The sequence below is a fragment of the Geotrypetes seraphini genome, chromosome 5, assembly GCF_902459505.1.
Source record: "Geotrypetes seraphini chromosome 5, aGeoSer1.1, whole genome shotgun sequence".
NCBI classification, from domain to species: domain Eukaryota; kingdom Metazoa; phylum Chordata; class Amphibia; order Gymnophiona; family Dermophiidae; genus Geotrypetes; species Geotrypetes seraphini.
In genome coordinates, this window is record NC_047088.1 from 106,666,341 (window position 1) to 106,682,998 (window position 16,658).

General features: G+C 44.0%; 1 protein-coding gene across 3 annotated transcripts in view; it reads left to right on the forward strand.

Annotated features, from left to right (window-relative positions):
- Positions 1–16,658, forward strand: part of FBRS (fibrosin) — a 391,643-nt gene that overhangs the window by 254,490 nt on the left and 120,495 nt on the right. The gene's annotated exons all lie outside the window — the stretch shown is intronic.

The following is a 16,658-nucleotide window of genomic DNA, read 5'->3' on the forward strand; positions in this document are numbered from 1 at the left end:
AAGGAATAAACTGATGCAACCAAGCCAACATGGCTTCTGCAAGGGAAGATCGTGCCTAACGAACTTATTGCACTTCTTCGAAGGAATAAACGGATGGACAAAGGGGACCCCATAGACATCGTATACTTAGATTTCCAAAAAGCCTTTGACAAGGTACCCCATGAACGCCTACTACGGAAACTGAAGAGCCATGGGGTGGAAGGAAATGTACACAGATGGATCAAAAATTGGTTGGCAAGTAAAAAGCAAAGGGTGGGAGTGAAGGGCCACTACTCGGACTGGAGGAGGGTCACGAGTGGTGTTATGCAGGGGTCGGTACTCGGACCGCTGCTGTTCAATGTATTTATAAATGATCTAGAAACAGGGACGAAGTGCGAAATAATAAAATTTGCAGACGACACCAAACTATTTAGTGGAGTTAGGACTAAAGAGGACTGCGAAGGGACCTGAATAAACTAGGAGAGTGGGCGACGAGATGACAGATGAAGTTTAATGTATAGAAATGTAAAGTCTTGCATGTAGGAAACAGAAACTCGAGGTACAACTTAACTATACGATGGGAGGGCTGGTAATGGGTGAAAGTACCCAAGAAAAGTTCTTGGGGGTAATAGTGTACAAGACAATGAAACCGTCAGCACAGTGCGCAGCGGCCTCTAAGAAGGCAAATAGAATGCTAGGTACTATCAAGAAAGGTATTACAACCAGAACGAAAGAAGTTATCCTGCTGTTTTATCGGGCAATGGTGCGCCCGCATCTGGAGTACTGCGTCCAATATTGGTCGCCGTACCTTAAGAAGGATATGGCGATACTCGAGAGGGTTCAGAAAAGAGCGATACGAATGATAAAAGGTATGGAAAACCTTTCATATGCTGAAAGATTAGAGAAACTGGGGCTCTTTTCCCTAGAAAAGCGGAGACTTAGAGGGGACATGATAGAGACTTACAAGATCATGAAGGGCATAGAGAAAGTGGAGAGGGACAGATTCTTCAAACTTTCGAAAACTACAAGAACAAGAGGGCATTCGGAAAAGTTAAGAGGGGACAGATTCAGAACCAATGCTAGGAAGTTCTTCTTTATCCAGAGGGTGGTGGACACCTGGAATGCGCTTCCAGAGGGTGTGTTAGGACAGAGTGCGGTATTGGGGTTCAAGAAGGGATTAGACAATTTCCTGAAGAAAAAGGGGATAGAATGGTATAGATAGAGGATTACTATATAGGTCCTGGACCTGATGGGCCACCACATGAGCGGACTGCTGGGCCTGATGGACCTCTGGTCTGACCCAGCAGAGGCACTGCTTATGTTCTTAATATTATAAACCAAGAAATCAAGACCTAAGGGCTCCTTTTAATAAGCTGTGATAGCAGTTTTAGCACGCGCAGAATTGCTGCACATGCTAGACGCTAACGCCCTCATTGAGCTGGCGTTAGTTCTAGTCACGTAGCGCAGGTTTAGCGTGCGCTAAAATTCTGCACGCGGTAAAAACACTATTGCAACTTAGTAAAAGGAGCCCTAAGTTTGTATATTTCTTTCATAGATACTATAGTTAGATTGTGAGCTTATTGAGACAGAGTGAAATTACTTAAAATACCTGATTATTTTTGTAGTTATTGTAGTAGTCAAATTTTAATTGTTTTTGTAAACTGCTTTGAAGACCGTGTGGTGATTTATCAGTATATAAACTCTGCATTAAAATTTAAGTTAAATTTATAGTCTGGTTACTTTTAAAGCTGTCTAATATATACTCTACCTAGGATAATTTTATTTCTTTTCTCTATCTAATAAGTCTTTGATCTTGGTCAAAGAAAGTATAATTAATATTAGTATCTGGAAAAGTAATCAAACACTTAGATAGAAATTTTAGGAAAAAAGGTAGCACCAAGAGCTAAATCTTATTTTCAATATGTAAAAATTCAATATGCCTAACCTGTGTTACTCTACACGAATACAGGAGATTCTACCTCCTCAAGGTAGAACAAAAGAAGACAAAAGAGGCGACCTGTGATGCTCAATCTGTTTATTCACTTGTTAAGACCTGACATGTACGTGTTTTGGCTGTAAGGCCTACCTGAAGGGTCTTGTTTCCAATGGAGTACAATTTATCGCATATGTCTCTTGTCTAAAAAGAGGGTAATTAAGACACTGTTAGAAGCCTGATCACTATACTGCCAACAATCTCACGCATCCTCTCAAAGTGAAAGTGAATGCGTAAGTTTATTGCCAGTATAGTGATCAGGCTTCTGGCAGTGTCTTAATTACCATCTTTTTAGATAAGAGACGTATGCAATAAATTGTACTTCATTGGAAACAGGACCTATCAGGCAGGCCTTACAGCCGAAACATGTACGTGTCAGATCTTAACAGTGAATAAACAGATTGAGCATCACGGGTGGCCCCTTTTGTCTTCCTTAGTTTAACCTGTGTTACTCGACACATTTGGAAAAATTTGAACTTTTCCAGTACAAAAATGGAAATCATGTTTTCTAAAGTAATTTTTCAGAACTTTAATCTTGTTGGCCTCTGAAGAAAAGGAGACCAAAGGGGTAGCATGAGATGAAACATTGTTATGTTATGAACAATCTGATATCCTGCTGAATCCTCATTAGAGTTCTAGGTGGGTTACAGGCAACATATTGTTAAATAGAATTTTGTATAGAGTTTAAATATGTTACAAAGAATTATACATGTTACATAAAGTTATCAAATTATACATACATATTGTCCTGAGATGTTTCTAAAAATGCTGTCAAATTTGCCATCTCATAAGAACATAAGAATAGCCTTACTGGTTCAGACCAATGGTCCATCAAGCCCAGTAACCCGTTCTCTCAGTGGCCAATTCAGGTCACTAATACCTGGCCAAAACCTTAAAACCCTAGAACGAATTGTGGATTTAACAATAGACCACAATGAAGGCACTTTCAACAAATGCTGTGACTCAAACCATAGTGTATATGATGGTACATATGGTAGTATTAAATTAATCATTGCTTTTGGCAGTGCATGATGTATTGCCTTAAACATTAATACCAAGATCTTGAACTGAATTATCCAAGAAACTGGAAGCCAATGTAATTTGGCCAACAATATTTGTTTTAACAATTGCAGGTGGAACTGTATTTGCTCCATCTCATAGGTCTGCAAGGCTCTATGAGCCAAACGTAGCCACTGCAACACCACACTATCGCAAGACTGATGCTTATGGGTCCCCTCTAATTGGGCAATAAAGCACTGCAATCGCAATACCTCCGCCACCCTCTTTTGCTTTCTATATGCAGCCTTCAAATCCTTCCAGACCATACCGAGAGCCGCCTCACCTCCTACTTTGAACTGAACATATTCAGTTATAAGTGAACACAACTTTTGCGGCACCTCTGGATCATCCAGTAGACTATCGTTAATCTAAAAAATGTTCACCCTATAGTAGGCTCAAGCTCATCTAATTGCAACCAAATGGATGCATGATCCGAACATGTCTGTTGTTCTATACCTGCTTGGGAGACTCGTAACAGGTCTTTCTCCACAAAAAGATAATCTATTCTAGAGTATGAGCAGTGGACTGAAGAGTAGTAAGTGTAGTCATGTACCCTAGGGTTCAGCCATCTCCACCCATCCTCAATATTAAGCATCCTAAGAGACAGTCAAAATACCACTCTATCATATTTACCATACAAGACATTCCTTCCTGTGTTGTCTAAAGCAGGTAATATGGTCGTGTTGAGATCTCCCCTACCAAAAGTGGCCCCTCTTTGTCCTGAAGAATCTTCGATGTAATAATCTGAAAGAACTCCCCCTTTATTGATTTGGAGCATACAGATTTGCCAAGGTGTAAATCTTATCCCTGAGGACTACCACCAAAATTAATATCTTCCCCGAGGTTCCTGCACTATCTGTTTAACCTCATTTAGCAAAAAATACAACACCCCTCTTTTTAACAGCCCCCAGTGTAGATGCCCAGAATGCCAGGGGGAATCTAAGTTCATAAACATATCAGTAATGGGCAAGTTTCCTGGACAAAACATACTGAAGCACTAAGGCGTACTAACTCCCTGAACAGTGCTTTGTGGCATTGTGGGGAGTTAAGCCCACAAACATTATAAGATACAATTTTAAAGCCCACCATCCTCCATAACCCGAAAAATACCCATACCCATTTGATCTACTATTCCCCTCACCCACCACCCCCATTCCACCCGTCCTCTCTCCTCCGCCCTCCTAATAAAATCCTCCAAACCTCCCACTAAATAACAAGAAAGTATCCATCTCCAGAAGCCAATTATATAATGAGTCAGCTGATCTCCCTTATTTTCCCCATATCACATATCCCACCCGAATTCTCCAACAAACAGTTCATTTTCTTCCACTCAGATTGAGCTCTTCCCCACACCCAAAAACTGCATCAGTTGAGTAAGCAAAAACAAATTTATTTATTTAATTCGATTTCTATTCCATTCCCTGGGGGCTCAGAACGGGTTACAATTGACATTCACAAAAAATTGCAGGAGAAAGGCATTCCTAGAAGAGACAGGAGAGTGAGAAAAAGAAAGAGAGGAGGGGAAGGGAGCACGAGAAGGCAGGGAGTCGGAGGCGGGAAGGGACGGGAGAGGAGGAGAGCAGGGAGTAGACTGATTGGGTCTTCAGTGTTTTCCTGAAGGTCATCAGCGAAACTTGAGATCTTATCTGGGTGGGCAACTGATTCCAGAGATGGGGGATGAAATGTCTGTATGAGCGTTTATGAGCCATTTCCATTAGGAGGTATCTTCCTGCAAGGATGTGCAGACGTTTCTCAGTTTCAGAGCGGAAGGAGCGGGTAGGAGTGTACTGTGGGAGTTTGGATATGATGTAGGCTGGGGTGGTGAGGTGGAATCTCTTATAGGCCATTACAAGGGCTTTAAATACACAGCGCTTGTTAATTGGCAGCCAGTGTTCCTCATAGAGGGATGGGGAGATGGGATCATGGTAGTCGGTCATGTAGAAGGTGGATTGCAGAGTTCTGCACTCGCTGGAGGCGCTTGAGTTCTTTGTGGTGATTCCATTGAAGATAGAGTTGCAGTAATCCAATCTGGAGAGTACATAGGCATAGAGGAGTTGGGCTAGGTTAGGTTTGGTGATATATGGTTTGATCCTTTTTAGCTGGTGTAGATAGTAGAAGGAAGTGGAGACCACCTGAGAGATGTGGGCTGAGAGGGACAGGTGACCATCCATACCACCCCAAGACTGCACACTTGGTCTTTTGCTGTCAAGAATATGGAGTCCCAAGATAGTGTTGGGTGGGTGAAGTTGGTGTTGTTTCTAATCCCTAGTAGTTCAGTTTTGGCAGCATTCAGCTGAAGTTTGTTGACTGTCATCCAGCTCTTCATGTCGGTGAGGCAGTGTTGAACGTTGGTGAGTTGGGTGGATCGGTCTTTACCTAGCGGGAGGAGAAGCTGAATGTCATCAGCATAGGAGTGGATTTTAATGTTGTATTTTTGGGCAGTATCAATGACTGGTCTGATGTACAGGTTGAAGAAGAGAGGGGACAGTAGGGCATCTTGGGGGACTCCATATTTGAAGGGTTTGGGATCGGGTTCGGATTTGTTTGGGCCTAGCAGTACTGATTGAGTTCTCTGCTGAAGGAAGGAACTGAACCATTGGAGTACAGAGTCCATGATTCCTAGGTCGGTGAGTCTGTGCAGTAGGAGCTGATGGTCAGTGGTATCAAAGACAGCACTTAGGTCTAGTAGTATTATGAGGGCATCCCCCTGCCTTTGTCTAGTATTGACCAACTGTCATCAATGATGTCCAATGGAACTGCTTCTGTGCTGTGGCCTGTTCAGAAGCCAGATTGGAAGGGCGTTCTGTTCTTCAATGAATGGGAGTAGATGGTGGAGTACTGTTCTTTCCAGGAGCTTGGATACAAAAGGGAGGTTGGAGACCAGACGGTAGTTGTTTGGGTCGAGGGTAGGTTTTTTGAGAGTGTGATTGATGATGGCCATTTTCCAGCTAAGTGGGACCTTTCCTGTCGCTAGGGAGGTGTTTATGTTGGGGAGGATGGATTCCGCTAAGGCGTAATTAGTGGTTAGGAGGAGACTGGAAGGGCAGGGGTCTAGGATAGTGTTGGAGGGTTTCAGCTCCTTTAGAGTTTTGAGAAGCTCGCTGTGTGTAGCTGGGTGGAGTTGGGATAGAGATCTGGATGCTGGACTAGTTGGTGTTTGAAGGGAGCAGGTCTGGGGGGGATTGCTGTTGGGGGTGTTGTCTAGTTTGTTGTGGATGGTGCCAATTTTGTTTTGAAAAAAGCTGGAGAGGGTCTCGCTATTTAGGTCTGTGGGGTTGTTGGGACAGCATCCTTGATCAGTAAAGAAGAGGTGGTTAGTTAGGACAAATAAATGTCTAGAGCAGTTGGGGACTTTTTGTAGGAGTTGAGAGTAGTAGGTTTTTTTGTGCCTCCAAGATGCCTTCAATTCTTCATTCAGGTGTTTAACCCATTTTCTTTCAGATTTCTTCAGAGTTCTTTTTAGGGGTCATAGGTCACTGGTGAACCAAGGAGCTGGGGGTTTGTTGGTGGGTATCTTTGTGTTCCTTTTCTGGGCGAGGTCATTATAGAGGGACTGGATCCCAAATGGAGGCAGCCGAGTCGATGGATTGGAGATGTCGGCTGCAGGTTTTGCCAATGCTCTGGATGCCAGTTGCCATGTCTTGAGGGTTGACTGAGTTTTTGATATGAGTGTGGGAGTGGGGGGCTGGGGTGGTTACTTCAGGGAGCTGAATTGTGATGAGGTGGTGGTCTGACCATGGTACTGGGGTTGTGGTGCAGTTTAGGTGTTGGAGGTCAGTGATGAGATCTTTGGCGCCTGGGCCAATCAGGCCTTAGACTTAGTGGGGATGGGCGGACCCACTATGCCTAAGGCCTGATTGGTCCAGGCTTCTAGAGCCTGGGCCAATCAGGCCTTAGGCTTCGGAAGGATGGGCCGGGAAGGGATGGGCCCGCCTCATTTCGACGAGACTGGCCTGCCGGCTGGACGGGCAAGTCCCGTCTGGCCAACAAGGAAAGGTTAGTTTGGTTGGGGGGAGGTTTGAGGGCTGTTAGCGCGGGGGGGAGGGTGCGGAGGGGGTGCGTCTTCCGGCAGGAGGGATTGGCACCCTCCTGCCAGCAATCGGTAGTGTCGGGGGGGGGCGGTCGGTAGTGTTGGGGGGGGGCGGTCAGGCCTCGCCTTCAATATAGGCAGCCTGCCTGGGGAGCATTTTTTTTAAAAACGTGCATCCTGATTGGCTGATTAGACAGCTGTAGGACGCCTACAGCTACCTAAAATCGGGATGCACTTTTGGAGAATCAGGGCCTAAGTGTACTGTCACCTTAAATTTTAAAGGACAACAAAAAGAGGCTCTGGAGATGTCACAAGTCTTTTATTTGAAGTGAAACAATTTAAAATATATAAAAACAAAACAAAGTTCCGACTAGGATCCAAGTTTCGGGAACTACGTCACCTTCCTCAGGGGACAATATCAAGCTGAAAAATGCATTAAAAAATACACACATAAATGCATACATCTTATGAACAGCGAATACTTTTGCTTTTTTATTAAATATATATTTTTTCAAAAAAGGGTAAAGAAAAGCAAAAAGATAAAGTAAACAGGAACAAATCAGTTTCAATCAATTTTAGAAACATAGGAACATGATGGCAGATAAAGCCCAAATGGCCCATCCAGTGTGCCTATCTGCAGTAACCATTATCTCTTCCTCGCTCTATGAGATCACATGTGCCTATCCCATGCTTTCTTGAATTCAGACACAGTCTTTGTCTCTACCACCTCTTCTGGGAGACTTCCTCGCATCTATTACCCTTTCTGTAAATGGTGGAGATTGCCCTTAGCCTGTCACCTCTTAACTTCATCCTATGCCCTCTCATTCCAGAGCTTCCTTTCAAATAAAAGACTCAACTTGTGCATTTAGACCATGTAGGTATTTAAACGTCTCTATCATATCTCCCCTCTCCCGCCTTTCCTCCAAAGTAGTGCTGCCCGATTCACGATTTGAATCGGTTCACCAATTCACTTCAGGTGAATCGATTCAAAACAAAAAAAGAAAATTGTCTTCCCGATTCGCCTGACCCTCCCCTCTCGTCCCTCTAAAGCAGGAGTAGCAGCGCTGCTCTTGCTGGTCGGCCGCTGCTGCACCTGCTTTAGAGGGCGAGGGGGGAGGGTCAGTCGGGAAGTGCTGCTGTTGGCTTCCCCCCTGGCATCCAGCTTTCCCCCCTGGCCTCCCTGCACCGTTTACTTTATAGGAGCAGCCTGCAAACAAGATCACGGTGCTAGCAATCTTTGCACTGCTTCAGAGCTGTTTCCTCCGCCGCGATCTTGCCTCTAACGTCAGAGGAGGGGCAGGACTGCGGTAGAGGAAACGGCTCCGAAGCAGTGCAAAGATCGCTAGCACCACGGTCTTGTTTGCAGGCTGCTCCTTTAAGGTAAACGGTGCGGGGAGGCCAGGGGGAACACGCAGGCCTTCTGGGGGGGGTGAACAGTCCTTCGGGGTGGGGGTGGGGCAGACCTTCATGGGGGACAGGCAGGCAGGCCTTCATGGGTGGGATGCAGGCTTTTAAGGGGGGACAGGCCTTCAAGGAGGAGAGGTAGGCCTTCAGGGGTGAGATGCAGGCCTTCAGGGGGGAAGACAGGCCTTCAAGGGGGGGACAGGCCTTCAAAGGGGACAGGCAAGCCTTCAGGGGTGGGATGCAGGCCTTTAAGGGGAGACAGGCCTTCAAGGTGGGGTGACAGGCCTTCAAGGGGGGGGGACACAAGCGGTTTATATAATATAAAATTAAAAATATTTTAAAACAAGGTGGCAGACATATATCATTAAAAATATGATACAAACAATGAAGGAGACTACAAAGGTTACAAAAGGAAGACAGGCAGGGTTACATTGTTTCCTTCAAAAAAAAAGAATTGATGTGGGAGGAAAGAAACAAAAGGGCAATCTCCATTGACCACTACCAAGCATAAACATTTAAATTCTATTATGGATTGAAGGGCAACCATTGAAAAGTTCTTAAAAGTTGTGTAACATGCCCAAATTTTGTTTTTCTGAAAATCAGGTGAGCAGCTGTATTTTGGATCAGCTGTAAATATTTCAAATTTCCTGAACTCGCTCCACAATAGATGGAATTACAGTAGTCTAATCATGATAAAACAATGTGTTGAACCAGAACAGCAAAAGTGATGTTGAGTAAATAGGGCAGTCACTGATTTTAAACAACATAAGTTCAGCAAGCATTTTCTAACTAAATTGCTTATTTTGATTACTGTAATATTGCCTATTTGGCAATTTCCTTGAAGAATATGCGGCGATTACAAATGGTGCAAAATGCAGTGGTCAAACTAATTTTCGGATTGAACAAGTTTGATCATGCAACACCTTCCTACCGACTTCTGCATTGGCTGCCGATGGAGGCACATGTGAAGTTTAAGTTAGGTTGTTTCTGCTTTAAGGTACTATTCGGTTTAGCACCTAAATTTATAATTGACCAGGAAGATGTGACACGGACAAGAGGTCATAGCCTGAAACTGAGTGACAGCAGGTTCAGGACAAATGTCAGGAAGTTCTGTTTCGCACAGAGAGTGGTGGGCGCTTGGAATGCTCTCCCGGAGGAGGTTGTGACGGAGACTACTGTTCTGAGTTTCAAGCGCAAGTTGTATGCACACCTTCTTGCAAATCATATCGAGGGATACGGGAAATCCGTGTCTCCAACAGGGAGCACCTAACTGGGCCTCCGTGAGTGCGGGTCGCCGGACTAGATGGACCTAGGTCTGATCCGGTGAAGGCGTTTCTTATGTTCTTATGTCCTGCGTATATAAACTATTATTATTGTTGTTGTTATTATTATCTGCAACTGGAATATGAGGGTAGAGTCTAAGAGACACCTAATACTCTCTGGATTTAACTTCAACTTATTTTCAGTTAACTATGAAGCTATTTTGGAGAGGTTGTTGTTAAGCAGAAAAATGTTATAGGTGTGAGAAAGGTCAAGAGAGGGGCTGGAATTTGGATGTCGTCTGCATAGGCATATCCTGTAAGTCCAATAGATTGTAGAAGAGATAAGAGTGGGGCCACAAATATGTGAAATAATATGGGATTCATAATCAAAACTTAACTACGTCTAAAACCCGCCCAAGTCGACACTTTAGCAACCTAAAAGACAGGTTGTCCAGGTGCCAATAAACCTATAATCAAAGGTTTTACGAGACTTCCTGGACGGAACTTATACATTGTGATGTAGACAATATAAAAACAGGTATAAGTGCCCAAAAGGTATCCAAAGTGAAGTTAACCCAAAAGGTATCCAAAGTGACTAGATAACTACTGCAGAGACAAAGTAAAGAACCACACACACTCCCCCAGTGTTCACTGACCCCCCTCATACCCCCGTAAAGATTGGAATAAAAACGTACATACCTGTGTCCAGAACATCAGCACCTAGTATAGGAAAGCCTAGTAGAGCTACATACAGGTCTCTTAAATAGTCTGGGGTGGTGCCTAGAGAACCATAAAGAGGAGGACCCAGGCCCGTAAGCCACTCTTAACAACTACATTTATGGTGGGACATCTATGCCCCCCCTACTGTATTGCCATATAGGTGCCACCTGCAGCCATAAGGGCTATTGGGGTATAGACAGGTAGGTATAATGGGTTTTGGGGGTGTTATGGGGGCTCAGCATAACCTATAAGGGAGTTCTGGTGAGGTGTTTGTGGCACCCTTTTTGTGAAGTTCATAGCAGTGCCCTATAACGTATCCCACTGCTCTTTTGCCATGTCTGGGTGGCTAGTCCATCACAATGCTGGCCCCTCCCACGTCCAAATGGTCTTGTTCTGGACGATTGGGACTGGGATGAAATTTTGGTTGAGAACGTGGTATAAAGATAGATGTACTGGCGGTCTGGACAAACAATAGCCTGGACTTCCAGAAAGGTGATTTTGGGGGAAAAAAAATTTTGACGTATTTTTCGAGAGTGGCCATTTTCCCACTGCAAACTTTGGGCATTTAGCGCTATATGTCCCAATTGGACTTAGGTTTATATTTTAAATTATGCCCCTCCAGGCCAGTATGGAGCTCTGCAGCACACCACAGGTCAAAGGAAATTAATTGGAGGAAGTTCATTGAAAATGCACAGTATATTCTCTAGAAATGAAGTAAATTTGAACCAATTCAGAGCTAAATCTGAAACACCAATATGTAGGAGGTGTAATAGTAAGAGAATGATTGATGAGATGAAATGCTGCTAATAAATCTAGTGAAATGAGAACAGATTTTAAATGATCCAAATGAGACCAAATAAAGGAAGTGACCCCTAATAAAGTAGTTTCAGTGCAATGGTGTTGTCTGAAACCTGTTTGACTTCGTGTCAGACACCAAGCTTTTTAGTTCTTTTATTTCTTCTAACAGATCGCGGTTGCTGACTGCAGGGGAATCCGGGAGCAGAGTTTTCGATGGCGACGGCGGCTCTGGCTTGTGCCGCTTATTTATTTTCTTCTCCGACATGTTCGCCGATTTTCCCGGGTTGAAATTGCAGCGCGACACTTTGCTGACTCACTGTGCCGCTTTAAGAGTGCAGGGAGAAAGATTTTGTGCAAGCAGGATAGCGATTTTAAAGACGTGGTGCAGGAGCTCTTCCCTCAAGCAGCCATTTCCTGCGGGCTCAGCAGCGCCCCCCCCCCCCCCCCCCGATTCAAATATAGTGTTGATTTTGTCAGTTATATCAGTAAGTTTAAGAGAGTGATACCTTCAATGAGATTGAGTAGGAAGAGTATGTTGGAGATTAGGCGATAGTAAGGTCAGAGACTGGTTTCTTAGAATCTTTAAGCCTGGGACGCACAGTGGAAAGAGGCTAGTAACTACCATATGATGAAGAAAAGGGCCAAAAATTACAAAGTAGCATTTAAGTATACATGAAGGGAGAAGATCATGTGGAGCCATTGTAGACTTCAAGAATTATAATGCAGTGGTAACTGTTGAGAGAGATGCAGAGATTGGATGGGTAGTTAAGGATTTAAGTGTAATTTAAGTGTATGGTAGAGTATGGAAGCATTAGGTGCTCAAGTATATGTTTTGTATATTAATCCTTTTTAGGTTTTTGAACAGTGACCTTATATATACAGTGGTACCTCGGTTTACGAGTGCACCGGTTTGCGAGTGTTTTGCAAGACGAGCAAAACATTTGCAAACTTGGTGCCTCGAAAACCGAGCGCGCCTCGATTTGTGAGTGCCCCCCCCCCCCCCCGCGAACCGAAACCATGAACCGAAACCACCCCCGCCGCGACCTGAGGTCCCCCCAACCACCCAAACCCTCTTCTTACTTTGATGTAGCCTCCGCACCGGCACTGGCACCAGCATGTCCTGTGCTGGTGCCGGTGCCCGAAGATCTGCCTCCTGTGCTGGGCCTTGAGCATGTGCGCATGCTCAAGGCCTGAGAGTTCACGTCGAACGTGCACATGCTCAAGGCCCAGCACAGGAGGCAGATCTTCGGGCACCGGCACCAACGCACAGGACATGCTGGTGCCAGTGCCGGTGCGGAGGCTACATCAAAGTAAGAAGAGGGTTTGGGTGGGTTGGGGGGACCTCAGGTCGCGGCGGGGGGTGCCCGATGGCGGCGAGGGGGCCGAATCGTAGGGGGGAAGGTGCCGGTTCGTGGGGGGGGGCCTTCGGGGAGAGCAATGCCGGTTCTCGTGGGGGGGGGGAGCAGCGCTGCTGGCCTCGGGGGGGTGGAGGGTGGGAACCTATCAAAGCGAGTTTCCATTATTTCCTATGGGGAAACTCGCTTTGATAAACGAGCATTTTGGATTACGAGTATGCTCCTGGAACGGATTATGCTCATAATCCAAGGTACCACTGTACGTGCTAAATCAATGTAGTATGAGTACTGTGCCTTCACCATAAACGTTTGGCATGGTGAAGCTGACGCTTAAGTAGCTTCAAATCATATGTATACCAGGGATCTCCTTTGCTGGTAGGCATATACATGGGATCAATGGAGCTATTTGATCATAAGTTTTCAGAGCAACGTCCCATAGAGAGGCTTGATCTTCTAATGGGAGCTGTGTAAAAGTCTCCAATTGCATTAAGAGTATGCATTCCAAAATCTAAGATGTTAATTTAGAGAGACCACGGTGAAGAGGTACTTGAGATTGAGCTTTAGAGGGGGTTTAAATATCTCTACAGGATAAGGTAATGAGAAAATGGTCAGTCTAGGGAAGGGACTGTGTTGTAAAAAGAGAAGTTTGAAAGAGGAGGAGATCCGAAATAAGAGCATGAAGATGTTGAAATCACCTAGTACAATGGGAAAAGTTATGGAGACAGTGATCAGCTAATAGGTTTTGCAATAATGGAGTGTATGTTCAAATAATTTTTATTGGAGTCAAGATAACAAGGGCAATACAAACTCTTATAATTTTCAAAATAGAATACAACACCCCCACCAAAGGAAAGCTGTCCCCCACCCCCCAAGCCCTACCCCCCACCTTCCCATCCCGAAGTCATTCTCTCCACAGCAAAACAATAAACAAACAATGTGGATATAAACAAATACAAACAGCATAAAATATCAAGAATTCAAAAGATGACTCCACGCCAAAGGAGTCATAGTGTTCTAAAAAGGTTCCCACGCCTGTTGAAGTAAGCACCCTTAAGGGGAGGAAATAACCACAATGTCTCTGCGGTCCCACATCAGGAAAGTAATCACTCGAGTCCTCCAAAGAGAAAAATCAGGCACCTCCACATCCAGCCACTTCAGAAGAATATACTTCAGAGCTATCGCTATTGTCCATTTGAGAAAGGTGGAAGTACCCTGCTGTTGGGGATGGTAGCTGGGAAGAACACCAAAAAGTAGTAAGGAAGAACAACATATTTTTACCTTCCAAATAGTTTCAATAAAAGTGAAGACACGGTCCAAAAGGCCCAACCAAGGGACAAATCCACAACATGTGGCCCAAACTCGCCTCTGGGCAATAACATCAAGGGACTGAGCAGAGGCCCAAAATTGAGCCAAGTATGCTCTCTTAGGAGAAATATAAAGACGCAACACTAATTTATAATGTTGCTCCCAAAAAGTCATATATTTCCGATAAACACTCAATCTCTTAATAGCTGTTGAGACCGCATCTTCAGGCAATATTTGTAAATCCCGGGCCCAGTCATCGCAGAGTTCGAGATGGTCAAGCAAAGGGGTCTCATCCTTCAGGTAGCGGTGATGAAATTTAAGCGGAACCAATTGCTGAGATCCAATAGTATAAGCCATAGACAACAATTCATGGTGACAGAGATTGTATATAATGTATATAAGGCAGAGATTGTATATAATGTCGAATTTGAAAATACACAAACCCATCAGTAGAGGGAAGGTCAAATTCCATTTGTAATTGTGCAAAGGATTTAATCATCCACCACTAGTTGGAATAAGTAATTAATCCCTTTTGCTTCCCAACCAAGAAAAGCAGCAGTATCAGTACCAGGAAGAAATGAAGGCAGGAAAGGGAAAATCTGAGTCGAGATACCGTGAAAACAGCAAATCCAATTCCAAACCTGCTTCAAATAACCATGTAATACAGCGCAAGAAAGGGCCCCCGGTCGTCCGGAGGGAATGGCATGCAAAAATACACTAAAATGGAAAGTCCGAAAACAAGAAAGTTCCAAGGGAGTATTAGTAAAGTAAGTGGTGCCACGAAAGAAATCATTAATATGGCGCATACCACAACCAACAGTTAAAAAGCAAAGATTCAATAAGCCTAATCCCCCCTTATACCATGATAAGGCCACTCTCCGATAAGAAAGGTGCGCCTGTTTACCAACCCAGAGAAAGCATTGCACCAGACGAATGAGCTGCATCTCATCCCTATGAGCCAATAGAGAGGTAACACCAGGAAAACATAAAGCCAATGAGGCACAGCAACCATATTATATAAACTAATTCTGCCCATAAGACGCAACTGATTAAATAAATCTCGCAATAAGGGCTCTACGTTAACCGCATACAGGCACACTAGATCCATAGGTAAAAGGACCCCGAGGTATTTAAGGTGAGTATCAGCCCTCTGGATCGGAAAGATCCCCGGCCAATCAGTACGCACCACCAAAAAAGAGAGGAGAGCCATCGACTTATCCAAGTTGAGAGAGAGACCAGAATAGAATCCAAACTCAGAAATCAAATCCAACGCCGTCGACAAGGACACCATAGGATTGGTAAGAACTGAAAAACCACGAATAACATGCAAAAAGTTATTTGTGGTTTTTCGGTATTTACGGCTATGTTCTGCCCGCATCCCCCATGGATACGGAGGGAGAAGTGTAGAATGTTAGGAATTATCAGGAAAGGAATGGAAAACAAAGATGAAAATGTTATAATGCCCTTGTATTGCTCTATGGTATGGCTGCAAATTGAATACTGCGTGCAATACTGGTCGCCGTATCTCAAAAAAGATATAGTGGAATTAGAAAAGGTACAGAGAAGGGCAACTAAAAGGAATTGGATGACTACCCTATGGGGAAAGGCTAAAGTGGCTAGGGCTCTTCAGATTGGAGAAGAGACTGCTCATGGGTGATAGGATACAAGTCTATAAAATATTGAGTGGAGTGCAGTGGAAAGGGTAGATGTGAATCACTTGTTTACTCTCTTCAAAAATACTAGGACTAGGGGGCATTTAATGCAGCTACTAAGTAGTAGATTTAAATCAGAGAAAATATTTCTTCACACAACATGTAATTAAACTCTGGATTTGTTGCTTAAAAATGTGGTGAAATCAGGTAGCTTTGCAGGGTTTAAAAAAGGTTTAGATAAAATTCCAAAAAGGGAAGTCCATAGGCCACTATTGAGATTGCTTGGGGAAATCCACTGCTTATTCTTGGGATAAGCAGCATAAAATCTATTTTTTACTTGGAATCTAGCCTAGGTACTTGGGACCTGGGATGGCTAATGTTGGAAACAGCAATCTGGGCTTGATAGACCTTCAGTCTGTCCCAGAATGGCAGTTCTTATGTTCTATACAAGATTCTACCACAATAGAGTACTCATTCAAAGTTCCTGTCTAAGATCATCTCAGGGCTCCATCTCAACCAATTTATAGTTCTACATGTGTTCTTCCCAAAACCACATTGCCATCCAGGTGATTCAGCTCTGCATAGCTTGGACTGCAGGTGTGCTCTGGCATACTACGTTGACCAGACTAAACCTCGTAGAGATTCCTCCTAGCTACATGTTTGTTTAGTGTCTACTTGTTTTTAATAACCCTAGTTTTAATCTGTAATTTGAAAGTTTTGTTCATCGCTTAGAAATTTGAGTAAGCGATTAATCAAATACACAATAAACTTGAAACTTAGCTTTTCATCCTAACAGTTAGCAAAAAAAACAATCTCAACAGGCTGGGCTGATACTACATGGTTCTTTAACAGCCCATAATATCCAAGCTATGGCTTTCTCAGTAGCTTATTTTTGCTATACAGTTATTGAAGACATCTGCAAGGCAGCCACTTAGTCCTCAGTCCATACATTCACCTCTCATTACTGTTTAGATCAAAACTGCAGAAGAGACAGTCAGATTGGGCAAGCAGTTCTGCAGAATCTATTTACTTCCTAGACACCAACTTTCCCTCCAACACTTTTGGGTTTTGTCAGGCTCATGTTATATATAAATCTTCTCC